Genomic DNA, 14,227 nt, shown 5'->3' with positions numbered 1-14,227 from the left:
CTTCCCTGCACATACCTATCTGTCCCACTAATGTCAGCACCATAACGACAGGGAATTGATTTATTTTGGTCACTACTTTATCCAATGCCCCTGGCACACAGTAGGTGTGCAATAAATATTCATTGAACTAGTGATTTAAAAATACGTTTAACATTCTAATCCATTTGGAATATATTATTATCTAAAGCAACTGTACAGATTGTTTTTCCCCCCTGATTATTTTAGTGTTATTGAGCACCTACTGTGTACCTGGCACTGTGTATGTACCTAAGGGGACACAATCCCTGTCATCCTGCACCTCAAAGCTGAGAGGCAGAGGCAGACTCAAGCTAAAGTTTATGGTAAGGGGATGATGAGTGGGAGCTGGGGTCTATGGGAGGAGAAAAGAGAGGCAAAACCCTGACCTGGAGGGTCCTGTGAGGCAGCCTGGAGGTATAATATTTAAGGAATGGTGCTCCAAATAGGAGAAAATGCATGTGCAAAGGAAGGGAAGAAGGAAGCTCCCTATATCAAGGACTTTGACTAGGTCATTGTGTTGGTAGGAGGGTAACTGAGGGGACAGGCAGAAAAGCACATCTGAAGCTTTCAGACTTTATCTGATTAATGGAGCCCTGGAGGCAAGTTACTTATTCCAGATTCCTCTATGTTGTCCCAGTGCCACTCCACTTTAACACTGTAGCTTTAGAATGTATTTCAATATCGAGTAGTCTTCCTTTTAGAAAATTCCTGAGCTATTTCCACTGTCTTTTTTTCATGCACATAAACTTTGTAGAATTCTGTCAAATTTTCCCATGAACACTTCATTGGAATTTAAAGAGTATTTTTTAAAAAAATATTTTATTGATTTTTACAGAGAGGAAGGGAGAGGGATAGAGAGCTAGAAACATCAATCAGCTGCCTCCTGCACACCCCCCACTGGGGATGTCCCTGCAACCAAGGTACATGCCCTTGACCGGAACCGAACCTGGGACCCTTGAGTCCGCAGGCCGACGCTCCATCCACTGAGCCAAACCAGTCAGGGCTAAAGAGTATTTTTATAGTAAAATAAAATGCACACACATAGAAGCAAACTCAATAAACTACATAAGCCCTGGCCTGTGTGGCTCAGTTGGTTGAGCATCATCTAGTGTACTGAAATGTTCCCAGGCTAGGGCACATGCCCGGGTTGCAAGTTGGATCCCAGATCCCTGGTAGGAGGTGTGCAGGAGTCAGTCAAGCAATATATCACTCTCACATTAATGTTTCTCTCTCCCCCCCTCTCCTTTCCTCTCTCTCTAAAAATCAATAAAGAACCTTACCAAAAAAAAAAAAAGAGAGAAGCCACATAAAATAAATGTATAGCTTATGGAATATTGAAGGGAGGTTCTCAACCAAGGTGATTTTTAAAATATATATTTTTATTGATTTTGGAGGGGAGAGGGAGAGAGATGGAAACGTCAATGATGAGAGAGAATCATTGATCCGCTGCCCCCTGCAGGCCCCCTACTAGGGATTGAGCCTGTATCCCAGGCATTGAACCATGACCTCCTGGCTCATAGGTCGACACTCAACCACTGAGCCATACCGGCAGGGCCCAGGGTGATTTTTGATTGCCATAATGGAGAAGGGGAAAGGATCTAGTGGGTGGAAGCCAGGGATGCTGCTGAACACCCTACAGTGCACAGGGTAGCCCCCCACAACAAAGGATTATATAGCCTGAATGTCAATAGTGCTGAGTTTGAGAAACCCAGCTGGGAAGTGAACATAATTATAACCCCCACCCAGATCAACATGTCTCCAGCTACCTCAGAAGGCCCTCCATTCACCACATTCCCATCACAGCTGCCTTCTTTCTTCGCAAAGTAACCACTGTTGTGACTTTTGTAATAATCACTGCCTTGCATTCCGGAATAGTTTATCACCCGAATATGAATCTCCTGACACTGTAGTTTTAGTCTTACCTGTTTGGAGACTACAAAACCTCCGTTCTTGTCTTCTTGAAGGAAAGATTTCAATCACGAGACAAAGTGTAGCAAAGTAGCTAAGAATTTAGCCCTAACCGGTTTGGCTCAGTGGATAGAGCGTCGGCCTGCGGACTCAAGGATCCCAGGTTCAATTCTGGCCAAGGGCATGTACCTTGGTTGCGGGCACATCCCCAGTAGGAGGTGTGCAGGAAGCAGCTGATTGATGTTTCTCTCTCATTGATGTTTCTAACTCTCTCTCCCTCTCCCTTCCTCTCTGTAAAAAATCAATAAAATATATATTTAAAAAAAAGAATTTATTGACAGCAGCAAAAACATACTTAGGGCAGTGAAACAAGGAAGGCATAGAAGAAGCAACAGGAGAGCCTACGCTGGGCTGCTTGGGTTCGCTGAGAGGTCCGAGAAAAGGGGGCCTTGGAGACAGGTTCAGGGGTTAGCCCAGGACGAGCGCCACTGCTCATTGCTCCCCTGGTTGCAAGTCTTGTGGGGACCCTTAGAGGAAAGATGGGAGAAGGGAATGGCAGGGGCATGCTCCGGTGGGGGGCGAGCTCGAGATGGGTCCTTCATGCTGAGCATATTTATCTCTCTTGCAGGGAGAAATGTTAGGTCTCACGGGAGGGTCTCATAGAATATTTATCAGTTTTCTAGGTGTGCTCTTTCAGGTTCATGCTCTCCACTGATTGGTCAATGCCATGGCAGGGGTCATTAGTCAATGTAGCTGGTCCTGAGGCAGCTACAGCATCACTTGTCTGGTTTTGCTGCTTTTCTGGGCCTGGAACTGAAGTACAACTGAGGCCCAGATGTTATCTTTTTTATTATTTTATTTTTTTTAAATAAATCTTTATTCAGATTATTACAATTATTTCTCCTTTTTCTCCCCATATCTCCCCTCCACCCATTTCCCACCCCACCTTCTGCCCTTACCTCCCCCCCACTGTCCTCATCCATAGGTGTATGATTTTTGTCCAGTCTCTTCATGAACCCCCCATACCCCTTTCCCCCTGAGAATTAACAGTCCACTCCCTTTCTATGCCCCTGATTCTATTATATTCACCAGCTTATTCTGTCCCTCAGGTTTTTAATTCACTTGATTTTTAGGTTCACTTGTTGATAGATATGTATTTGTTGTTCATAATTTTTATCTTTACTTTTTTCTTCTTCCTCTTCTTTAAGAATACCTTTCAGCATTTCATATAATACTGGTTTGGTGGTGATGAACTCCTTTAGCTTTTTCTTGTCTGTGAAACTCTTTATCTGCCCTTCAATTCTGAATGATAGCTTTGCTGGGTAGAGTAATCTTGGTTGTAGGTTCTTGCTATTCATCACATTGAAAATTTCTTGCCACTCCCGTCTGGCCTGCATAGTTTCTGTTGAGAAATCAGCTGACAGTCGTATGGGTGCTCCCTTGTAGGTAACTAACTGTTTTTCTCTTGCTGCTTTTAATATTCTCTCTTTGTCTTTTGCTCTTGGCATTTTAATTATGATGTGTCTTGGTGTGGTCCTCTTTGGATTCCTTTTGTTTGGGGTTCTGTGGGCTTCCTGGACTTGTAAGTCTATTTCTTTCACCAGGTGGGGGAAGTTTTCTGTCATTATTTCTTCAAATAGGTTTTCAGTCTCTTGCTCTCTCTCTTCTTCTGGCACCCCCATAATTCTGATGTTGGTACACTTGAAGTTGTCCCAGAATCTTCTTACATTATCTTCAACTTTTTGGATTTTTTTTTTTTTGCTTTTTGCTTTTTCGGTTGAGTGTTTTTTGCTTCTTTGTAATTCAATTCTTTGACTTGATTTTTGTGTTCCTCTTGTCTGTTTTTGGGTCTCTGTATAATATTTTTTATTTCAGTCAGTGTATGTTTAATTTCTAGTTGGTCCTTTTTCATATCTTCGAGGGTCTCGTTATATTTATCGGCCTTTTCTAGGATATTCTTAAAAAGCCTTATAACCGTGGTTTTGAATTCTATATCCAGTCGTTTGTTTTCCTCCATTTCTTTCGTTTGTGATCTGATTCTTTGACGCCGCATTTTCATTGCTTCCCTGAGTTGGTAAGGTAGATTTGTGTGCTAGGTTTCCAATATGGCCCAGTGGGTCGGCCTCCCCAGTTAACCTGAGGTGGACACTCTTGGTGCACCCCTTTGTGGACTGTGTGTACAGCCTTGTTGTAATTAAGTCTTTATTGTTGTTGGTATCACCGGGAAGAATTGACCTCCAGGCCAGTTGGCTGTAAGGATCAGCTGTGTCTATGCTGGGAGAAGTTCGGTGCTGGAGACAGCCTTATAGGATTAGACTTGCCAAATTGCAATAGCCTCTGTGCTCAGCTTGGATGGGGTGGAGCCTCAGTCTTGGCTTCCCGTCAGCCTTGCCCTTGCGCGCACGTGCGTGCCTTCAGACCTCTGCCTTCCCGGCTCCCGAGTCTCTGCCCGAGAGTCCAGACTCCCCCCACAAGAGCATGGGTCCCCAGGGGCTCGCCTGGAACTGGGGTTCACTGCAGTCAGAACTGGGGCTCAGTGCATTCAGGAGCCTCTGACTCCCTTCCACTAGGGAAAGCCTGTGGCAACCTCCGCAGCCTTTGTGCGCACTGGCGCGTGTGCACTTTCAGTCCTCCGCCTTCCCCGGCTCCCGAGTCTCCGCCCGAGAGTCCAGACTCCCCCCACAAGAGCGTGGGTCCCCAGGGGCTCGCCTGGAACTGGGGTTCACTGCAGTCAGAACTGGGGCTCAGTGCATTCAGGAGCCTCTGACTCCCTTCCACTAGGGAAAGCCTGTGGCAACCTCCGCAGCCTTTGTGCGCACTGGCGCGCGTGCACTTTCAGTCCTCCGCCTTCCCCGGCTCCCGAGTCTCCGCCCGAGAGTCCAGACTCCCCCTGTAAGAGCGTGGGTTCCCAGGGGCTCACCCAGAATGGGGGTTCAGTGCAGTCAGAACTGGGGTTCAGTGCATTCGGGGGCTTCCTTCCCCCTTCCACCAGAGAAAGTCAGCCAGGCTCTCAGCCGCCCTTCCTCTCTGCGCGCACAAAGACCCTTTGCCGTACCTCCAATTCTCTGTGAGCTTTCCTCTTTCCTTCTAGTTGTAGAATTTTCACTCAGCCAGCTTTCCTGTGGTTCTGGATGGTGTCCGTTCTGTCTTTTAGTTGTAGTTTTGAAATTGTTGTGTGAGGCAGCAGTTTAGGTGTTTACCTATGCCGCCATCTTGGTTTCTCCGGCCCAGATGTTATCTTTAGGGAGGAAAGGTTAGGGGGTCTAAACTTCTTGACTGTGCCGAAACCGGTTTGGCTCAGTGGATAGAGCATCGGCCTGCGGACTGAAGGGTCCCGGGTTCGATTCCGGTCAAGGGCATGTACCTTGGTTGCGGGCATATCCCCAGTGGGAGGTGTGCAGGAGGCAGCTGATCGATGTTTCTCTCTCATCAATGTTTCTAGCTCTCTATCCCTCTCCCTTCCTCTCTGTAAAATATCAATAAAATATATTTAAAAATAAAATTATAAACTTCTTGACTAGCGATATGCTAGGGGAGGATACGTTACCCTGGGGATGAGGTTCTTGTTTTCTCAGTTTTGCCCCTTTCTAGATATCCCGAGCTTTTTGCCCTGGTGAGTTTCAGTACCTGGCCCATCATCCTTGCTCTGGTCACGTCTAACTGCCTGTAACATTGCCCATTCCAAAAGAAAATACGTCTTTTCAATCTCTGTTAATTCACAGGCCCCCTACATCCCCTTCCTTCCCTTGAGATAAATCCAAATACAACTCAGGCTATTTGTTCTGAGGTGTTTCCTACGGTTAGGTGTCGTTGATTGCACCCTCATGACGCAGTCCAGTATGTTGCTTTGTCTTCCCATATGCCCTGCGCATTTGTGGTTGGTTCTAGAACTGGGTTCAGACTGGGGTTTAATTCCTTGGCACAACCATGGGTGGTGTTGTGTCCTTTCACCAGGAGGCTCATACTCTTTGACTGTCTCTCCTTACATGAGGTCAGCAGCCATTGAGGTTGCAAAATAGTGACCTTTCTCCAGCAATTCTCCCCTATTTATTAGCTAGAATTCTTCCTTTGCCAGATGCTTCCTTTCCCGTACTTCCTATGTGGTTACCCAGTGAACCTTCCTATAGAAAAGGCCAGACAAGGGCTGGCTTCTTGCACTTTATATACCAGTGTTCAAAATAATGAATGATTCCCCCACAATCCTCTGAAGTGATGAATTGGGTTTTATTGTTGTTGTTAAGTCATTATGAGCTTTTGGAGAAATACACCTTGCTTCAGTCCCTGGCACTTATCCTCCCTGCAGGGCACACCTGGCTGAGGAAGCTTTGTGGTTTGGAACTTTCAGAAGTGACTGGTAATCTTTGATAGTTTTCTTACTCTCTCGTAGGACCAGATGTCACAGGTTCATCTTGGACATATTCTGTGGCATCAGCTAGAAACTAAGTGAAATTCTGGTTTCTGTTAGTGGGAAATATAGTAGTTTGGGTGCTAGGAATACTCATTTGCTGTTGTGTCTAGACTTTTTTTAGTGAACAAAGCTAAGTAGGGAGGATGTATATATAACACATCCAGATTGGAGAGGGTGCATGTTGGGCTGAGGAACACACACACACACACACACACACACACACACCCATGCACGAATTTTGTGCACTGGGCCTCTAGTATTTTCCATAAAAATGACTAGCCCAGTGGTCGGCAAACCGCGGCTCGCGAGTTTGCCGCTCTGTTGACTAATGAGTTTGCCGCTCTGTTGACTAATGAGTTTGCCAACCACTGTCATATACTACCCTTTACCTCTTTGCACACAATATGCCACAATTGCCTAATCCTCACAGCTTCCAACTATACAGTAACATTTAGTCTAGTCCAGTGGTCGGCAAACTCATTAGTCAACAGAGCGGCAAACCACGGTTTGCCGACCACTGGACTAGCCTATAACTTTCAAAAATGTCAGTGCCACGAAAGACAAAGAAAGGAGAAAAAATGTTCCAGGTTGAAAGGATGTTAAAAAAGAGTGATATCTAAATGCAATACATGATCCTGGATTGAACCAGGGACCTGAAAAATAAAAACTGCTATAAAAGACATCATTAGACGACTGATAAAACTTGAATAAGGTATGTAGCTTAGATAGCAATATTGCAACGATATTAGAGATTCTGGTTGTAACCTTTACCCTGTGGTTATAGAAACAACCGTCTTCACTGCAGGCAGTTCTGTTATCCAGGGCACATCCAACAATGTCTGAAGACATTTTGGTTGTTACTACTGGGAGTGTGTGCTGCTGACATCTAGTGGGTACAGGCCAGAGATGCTAAAATTTGTACATGCCCAGGGCAGCCCCCCACAGCAAAAATCACCCAGACCAAGTGTCAACAATGACAAGATAGAGAAACCCCCTATAAGGAAATATAAATGGAAGTATTTAGGAATATAAAGGAGTCATTAGATTGGTTCTCAAAAGGCTCAAAAAAAAAAAAAAAAAAAAAAGCAAAACACACGTATCTATTCCTCTCTCTCCATGGGCATTCTTAATGTTTCCCAAACACATTAGGCACATTCCTGCCTCAGAGCCTTTGCACGGTCTGTTCCCTCTGCCTGGGATGTTCTCCCAGATATCTGCCTGACTTACCTCTTCACTTCATTCTCTTCCTTGATCAAACTTCTTCCTCTTCTGTTTTCTTTTCTTTCTTTCTTTCCTTTTCATTCATTCTTTTTTTTATTTTGAGAATTTTATGAGTTTATTTGAGCCAAAATGATGATATATACCAGGAAGCAAGACCTCAAATGCTCCTCTCCTCAAACTCTTTTCTTTAAATATATTTTTATTGATTTCAGAGGGAAGGGAGAGGGAGAAAGAGGTAGAAACATCAATGATGAGAGTGAATCATTGATCGGCTGCCTCTTGACGCCCCACACTGGGGATCGAGCCCGCAACCCGGGCATGTGCTCTGACCAAGAATCAAACCGTGACTTCCTGATTCATAGGTCGATGCTCAACCACTGAGCCACGCTGGCCGGGGTCAAACTCCCTTTTCTTAGTGAAACCTTTTCTAACCACTCTATTACAAGCCTACCCCATTCGGTATCTTCCTTCTTGGGCTCATTTTTCTCCCTATCACCAAATACTTATCACCACATAACACACTGTATATTTTCTTTATTTGTTTTTTTTTAAATACATTTTATTGATTTTTTACAGAGAGGCAGGGAGAGGGATAGAGAGTTAGAAACATCGATTAGAGAGAAACATGGATCAGCTGCCTTCTGCACACTCCCTACTAGTTATGTGCCTGCAACCAAGGTACATGCCCTTAACTGGAATTGAACCCAGGACCCTTGAGTCCGCAGGTCGACGCTCTAGCCACTGAGCCAAACCAGTTTGGGCTCTTTATTTGTTTATTGTGTGTCCTCACACGGTAATTGTGTCAGCTCCATTCGGGCAAGGACTTTTATCCCTAGTACTTGGAACAGGACATGGCACACAGTAGGTGATCAATAAATTTTTGATGGAGGAATGAGTTACTTGCTGTTAAATGAGATGGACTAAAAAAAGAAGGTGGAGGAGGAGGAAATTTGCTGTTCATCATCTCTACATTTCCCCTTTGGTTTCTCCTCTGAATCTCTCATCTTCTAGGACAAGACCTTTAGGTCACTTCGAGTGCCCCCTCGGCGCTCAGGAGTCGCCCAAGAGGATGCATAGCCCCCCAGGAGCATTTTCCTTCCCTTAGCAGGAGCCCAGGACCGCGGTAACGGAACGAGCAAGGGCAGTTCTCATATCCGCCACGAGGGGGCCCTTCTCCTACGGCCAAATACAGGAGCAGCGCTTGCCCGCGGAACACCTGTGAAATAATTGTCCTGAAAAACAATGCCATCTTTAGCTTTTTCTTATTGTTATTTTTAAAAATCTCTAAAAATTGCCCTGGCTGGGTAGCTCAATTGGTGAAGAGGGTCGTCCCTATAAAACCAGGTTTTGGGTTTGATCTCCAGTCAGGGCACATGCAAGAAACAACCAATGAATGCATAAATAAGTGGAACAACAAATAGATGTATGTCTCTCTCTCTCTCAAAACAAATCAACAAAAATTATTTAATCTCTAAAAATTAGCATATTAATTATAGAATTTTAAGAAACTAAAGAGATAAATAAAAATCACTGCACTAGCCCACCTAGGAACTCAATATTAATTTATCTACATGTTTTATTTTTATCACCATTTACTTATTCACAATTTTTATTTCAACCTTTTATTTTGGACAATTTTTAACAAAAAGGGTAGAGAAATATACTAATGCCACTAAACTGTACACTAGAAAATAGTTAAAATGATAAACTTTAGACCTAGCCTATTTGGCTCAATGGATAGAGCTCGGCTGGGGGACTGAAGAGTCCTGAGTTCGATTCTGGTCAAGGGCACATACCTCAGTTGCAGGCTCGATCCCTGGCCCTGGTCCTGCGTGTGTGGGAAACAATTGATGTGTTTCTCTCACCTCTCATGGCGATGTTTCTCTGTTTTTCCTCCGCCCTTCCACTCTTTCTAAAAGTCAATGGAAAAATATCCTCAGGTAAGGATTAACAACAACAACAAAAAGATAAGTTTTATATGATGTGTATTTTCCACAATGAACAAAAATAATGGATTATAAATATAGACAATTGCCAAGTCAATCCTGTTTCATCTCTTCCCGTGTTCCCACTTCCTTGTCAATTAGATTGTTTTGAAGCATTTGCTTGAAAGCAGATGTTCTATCATCTATAAATATTTTTAAAATACATTTTTTTTTTATTTTAGAGAGGAAGGGAGAGAAAGAGAGAGATAGAAGTATCAATGATGAGAATCATTGATCAGCTGCCTCCTGCACGCCCCCTACAGGGGAAGGAACCCAAAACGTGGGCATGCGCCCTAATGGGGAATGGAACCACAACCTCTTGGTTTATAGGTCGTTGCTCAATGGCTGAGCCACACCGGCTGGCATCTGTAAATATTTTCAATATGTATGCATTCTTGCAGATAAGGACTATTTGCTTTTAAAATACCCATAATGGCATTATTATACTTTAAAACTTAAAATCATCAAATGTCCAGTAAGTGATCAAACTTTTAATTGTTTCATAAATGTTATAATTTGTTTTGTTTTATTACTTTTGTAAATCAGGATCCCAAAATGTCCATACATTGCATTTGATTGAAATGTTTTTCAAATATCCTTTGATCTAAAAACTTTCTCACCATTTTTTCCCCAATTTATTTGTCAAAGAAAACAGATTTGTCCTGTTGCATCTTCCACAGTTGGGATTTCCTTGCACCCTGTAGTGTCATTAGTGATGTTCTCCTGTTCTTTGTATTTGCTAAATATTAGGACATAACTCTAGGCCAGTGTTGAAAAGAAAAACATACTGTGAGCTGCAAATGCGAGTCGCATGTGTACATTTAAATTTTCTAGTAGGCACTTCAAAAAGGAAAAAAAAGATGAAATTTATTTTAATCATTTAATTTTTAACCAACATGTCCAACATTTGATTATTTCAACATGCAATCAATAGTTTATAGAATTAGTCAAGTAGTTTGCACTCTTTTTTTCCAAGTCTTGCAAATCTGGTGTATAGTTTACATTTAGAGAACATCTCAATATGGACTGGCCACATGTCAAGTGTCTGACAGTCACACGTGACTCATAGCTACTGTTTTGTACATTTTTTTGGAGATTGAACCTTCTAGACATTTTATCTGATTCAGGTTTTGTTTTGTTTTCAGCAAGGCAACTTCATCCATGGTGATGTGCACTTCCCTTAAGAGATGCGTAGCTGCCACTCTTTTGTGATAGAAGCATCAACAAATACCTTTTTTTTTTAATTTACTAAATCTTTATTGTTCAGATTATTACAATTGTTTCTCCTTTCCCCCCCCCCCCATAGCTCCCCTCCACCCAGTTCCCATCTCACCCTCTGCCCTTACCTCCCCCCACTGTCCTCATCCATAGGTGTACGATTTTTGTCCAGTCTCTTCCTGCACCCCCCATACCCTTTCCCCCTGAGAATTATCCATCCACTCCCTTTCTATGCCCCTGATTCTATTATATTCACCAGTTTATTTTGTTCCTCAGATTTTTAATTCACTTGATTTTTAGGTTCACTTGTTGATAGATATGTATTTGTTGTTCATAATTTTTATCTTTACTTTTTTCTTCTTCCTCTTCTTAAAGAATACCTTTCAGCATTTCATATAATACTGGTTTGGTGGTGATGAACTCCTTTAGCTTTTTCTTATCTGTGAAGCTCTTTATCTGACCTTCCATTCTGAATGATAACTTTGCTGGGTAGAGTAATCTTGGTTGTAGGTTCTTGCTTTTCATCACTTTGAATATTTCTTGCCACTCCCGTCTGGCCTGCATAGTTTCTGTTGAGAAATCAGCTGACAATCGTATGGGTGCTCCCTTGTAGGTAATTAACTGTTTTTCTCTTGCTGCTTTTAATATTCTCTCTTTGTCTTTTGCTCTTGGCATTTTAATTATGATGTGTTTTGGGGTGATCCTCTTTGGATTCCTCTTGTTTGGGGTTCTGTGCGCTTCCTGGACTTGTAAGTCTATTTCTTTCACCAGATAGGGGAAGTTTTCAGTCATTATTTCTTCAAATAGGTTTTCAGTATCTTGCTCTCTGTCTTCTTCTGGCATCCCCATAATTCTTTTTTATTTATTTTTATTTTTATTTTTTTTTCAAAAAAATTTTTTTAAATATATTTTATTATATTTTTACAGAGAGGAAGAGAGAGGAGAGGATAGAGAGCTAGAAACATCAATGAGAGAGAAACATCAATCAGCTGCCTCCTGCACACCCCCTACTGGGGATGTGCCCGCAACCAAGGTACGTGCCCTTGACCGGAATCGAACCTGGGACCTTTCAGTCCGCAGGCCGACGCTCTATCCACTGAGCCAAACCGGTTTCGGCTTTTTTTTTTTCTTCAAATTTTTATTAAGGTATTATATGTGTACATATCTTACCATTGCCCCCCCCCACCCCACTCCCATACCTGCCCTCACCCCCCAATGTTTTGCATCCGTTGGTTACTCTTATATGCATGCATACAAGTCCTTCAGTTGATCTCTTATTTCCCCCACCTCTCCCTAACCTCACCGCTGTAATTAGACACTCTGTTTGATGCTTTACTGCCTCTGTAACTATCTTTTGGTTCATCAGTTTATAATGTTTTTCATTATCCCTAAATGAGTGAGATCATGTGGTATTTTTCTTTCATTGACTGGCTTATTTCACTTAGCATAATGTTCTCTAATTCCATCCAGGTGTCTACAAATGGTAGTAATTCCTTCTTTTTTATGGCAGCATAGTATTCCATTGTGTAGATGTACCATAGTTTTCTGATCCAGTCATCTGCTGACGGGCACTTAGGCTGTTTCCAAATCTTAGCTATTGTAAATTGTGCTGCTATGAACATAGGGGTGCATATATCCTTTCTGATTGGTGTTTCTGGTTTCTTAGGATATATTCCTAGGAGTGTGGCATCCCCATAATTCTGATGTTGGTACACTTGAAGTTGTCCCAGAGGCTTCTTACACTATCTTCAACTTTTTGGATTCTTTTTTCTTTTTGCTTTTCTGGTTGAGTGTTTTTTGCTTCTTTGTTTTTCAAATCTTTGACTTGATTCTTGCGTTCCTCTAGTCTGCTGTTGGGTCTCTGTATAATATTTTTTATTTCAGTCAGTGTATGTTTAATTTCTAGTTGGTCCTTTTTCATATCCTCGAGGGTCTTGCTAAATTTATCGGCCTTTTCTAGGATATTCTTGAAAAGCCTTATAACCGTGGTTTTGAATTCTATATACAGTCGTTTGTTTTCCTCCATTTCTTTCGTTTGTGATCTGTTTCTTTGTCTCTGCATTTTCGTTGCTTCCCTGAGTTGGTAGGGTAGCTTTGTGTGCTAGGTTTCCTATATGGCCCAGTGAGTCGGCCTCCCCAGTTGACCTGAGGTGGACACTCTTGGTGCACCCCTTTGTGGACTGTGTGTACAGCCTTGTAGTTAAGTCTTGATTGTTGTTGGTATCTCTGGGAGGAATAGACCTCCAGGCCAGTTGGCTGTAAGGATCAGCTGTGTCTATGCTGGGAGAAGTTCGGTGCTGGAGACAGCCTTATAGGATCAGACTTGCAAAATTGCAAAAGCCTCTGTGCTCAGCTTGGATGGGGTGGAGTCTCAGGGTGGAGCAGACAGTCTTGACTTCCCATCAGCCCTGCCCTTGCGCGCGCACCTCCAGACCCGCCGTGACTCCCCTGGGTCTCTGAGTCTCCATGTGCCTTTCTCTCTACCTGACAGTCCAGACTCCCCCTGTATGAGCCTGGGTCTATGGGGTTTTGCCCAGAACTGGGTTTCAGTGCAGTCGGAACTGGTGTTCAGTGCGGTCGGGGGCTTCCTTCCCTCTCCTGCCAGAGAAAGTCAGCCAGGCACTCAGTTGCCTTTCCTCTCTGCGTGCGTCTCCGTACCTCAGCCCTTTGCCATTCCTCTAATTCTCCGTGAGCTTTCCTCTTTCCTTCTAGTTGTAGAATTTCCACTCAGCCAGCCTTCCAGTGGTTCTGAATGATGTCCGTTCTGTCTTTTAGTTGTAGTTTTGAAATTGTTGTGCGAGGCAGCAGTTTAGGTGCTACCTATGCCGCCATCTTGGTTTCTCAGCATCAACAAATATCTTAATGAATGAATGGATGTGCCCAAGGAAACTAAGCCTGAGATTACTCACCTATTTGTGTGTTTCTCACCAGCCTCTTTTCTCATAAACACATTTAGCAAGAAAATTGGAATGCCACTGGATACATAGTTGAATTTCTGTATTTCTAATTCAACACACCCTATATACTTTCCCAGGTCACTAAATACTTCCTAAAATAATTTGCAATTTGAAAGTGTGTTACACTCTATGGCTGTTCATTATAGTTGAACCACTCAGGTTGTTTCTAGAGCGTCACTATTACAAGTCATTGGTTAGGGAGATGGCGTAGCTGGTTCGTTAAGATATTGTGATTTGAATCAAATAATGAAGCATGAAAATGAAGCCATATATGTCCCTGGCCAGTGTTTTCCAATGGCTAGAGCATCGACCCTCACATGAAAGAGTTGCAGGTTCCATTCCGGGTCAAGGGCACATGCCTGGGTTTTGGGCTGGATCCATGGTAGGGGGCGTGCAGGAGGCAGCTGATGAACAATTCTCTCGTTGATGATGTTTCTCTCATCATTGATGTTTCTATCTCTCTTTCTCCCTTCCTCTCTGAATCAATAAAAATACATTTTTCAAAATTTGCA

Source organism: Plecotus auritus (genome assembly GCF_963455305.1).
Source record: "Plecotus auritus genome assembly, chromosome: 6".
Classification (NCBI taxonomy): domain Eukaryota; kingdom Metazoa; phylum Chordata; class Mammalia; order Chiroptera; family Vespertilionidae; genus Plecotus; species Plecotus auritus.
The sequence above is the reverse complement of the archived record's forward strand: the minus strand, read 5'-3'. Positions refer to the sequence as shown.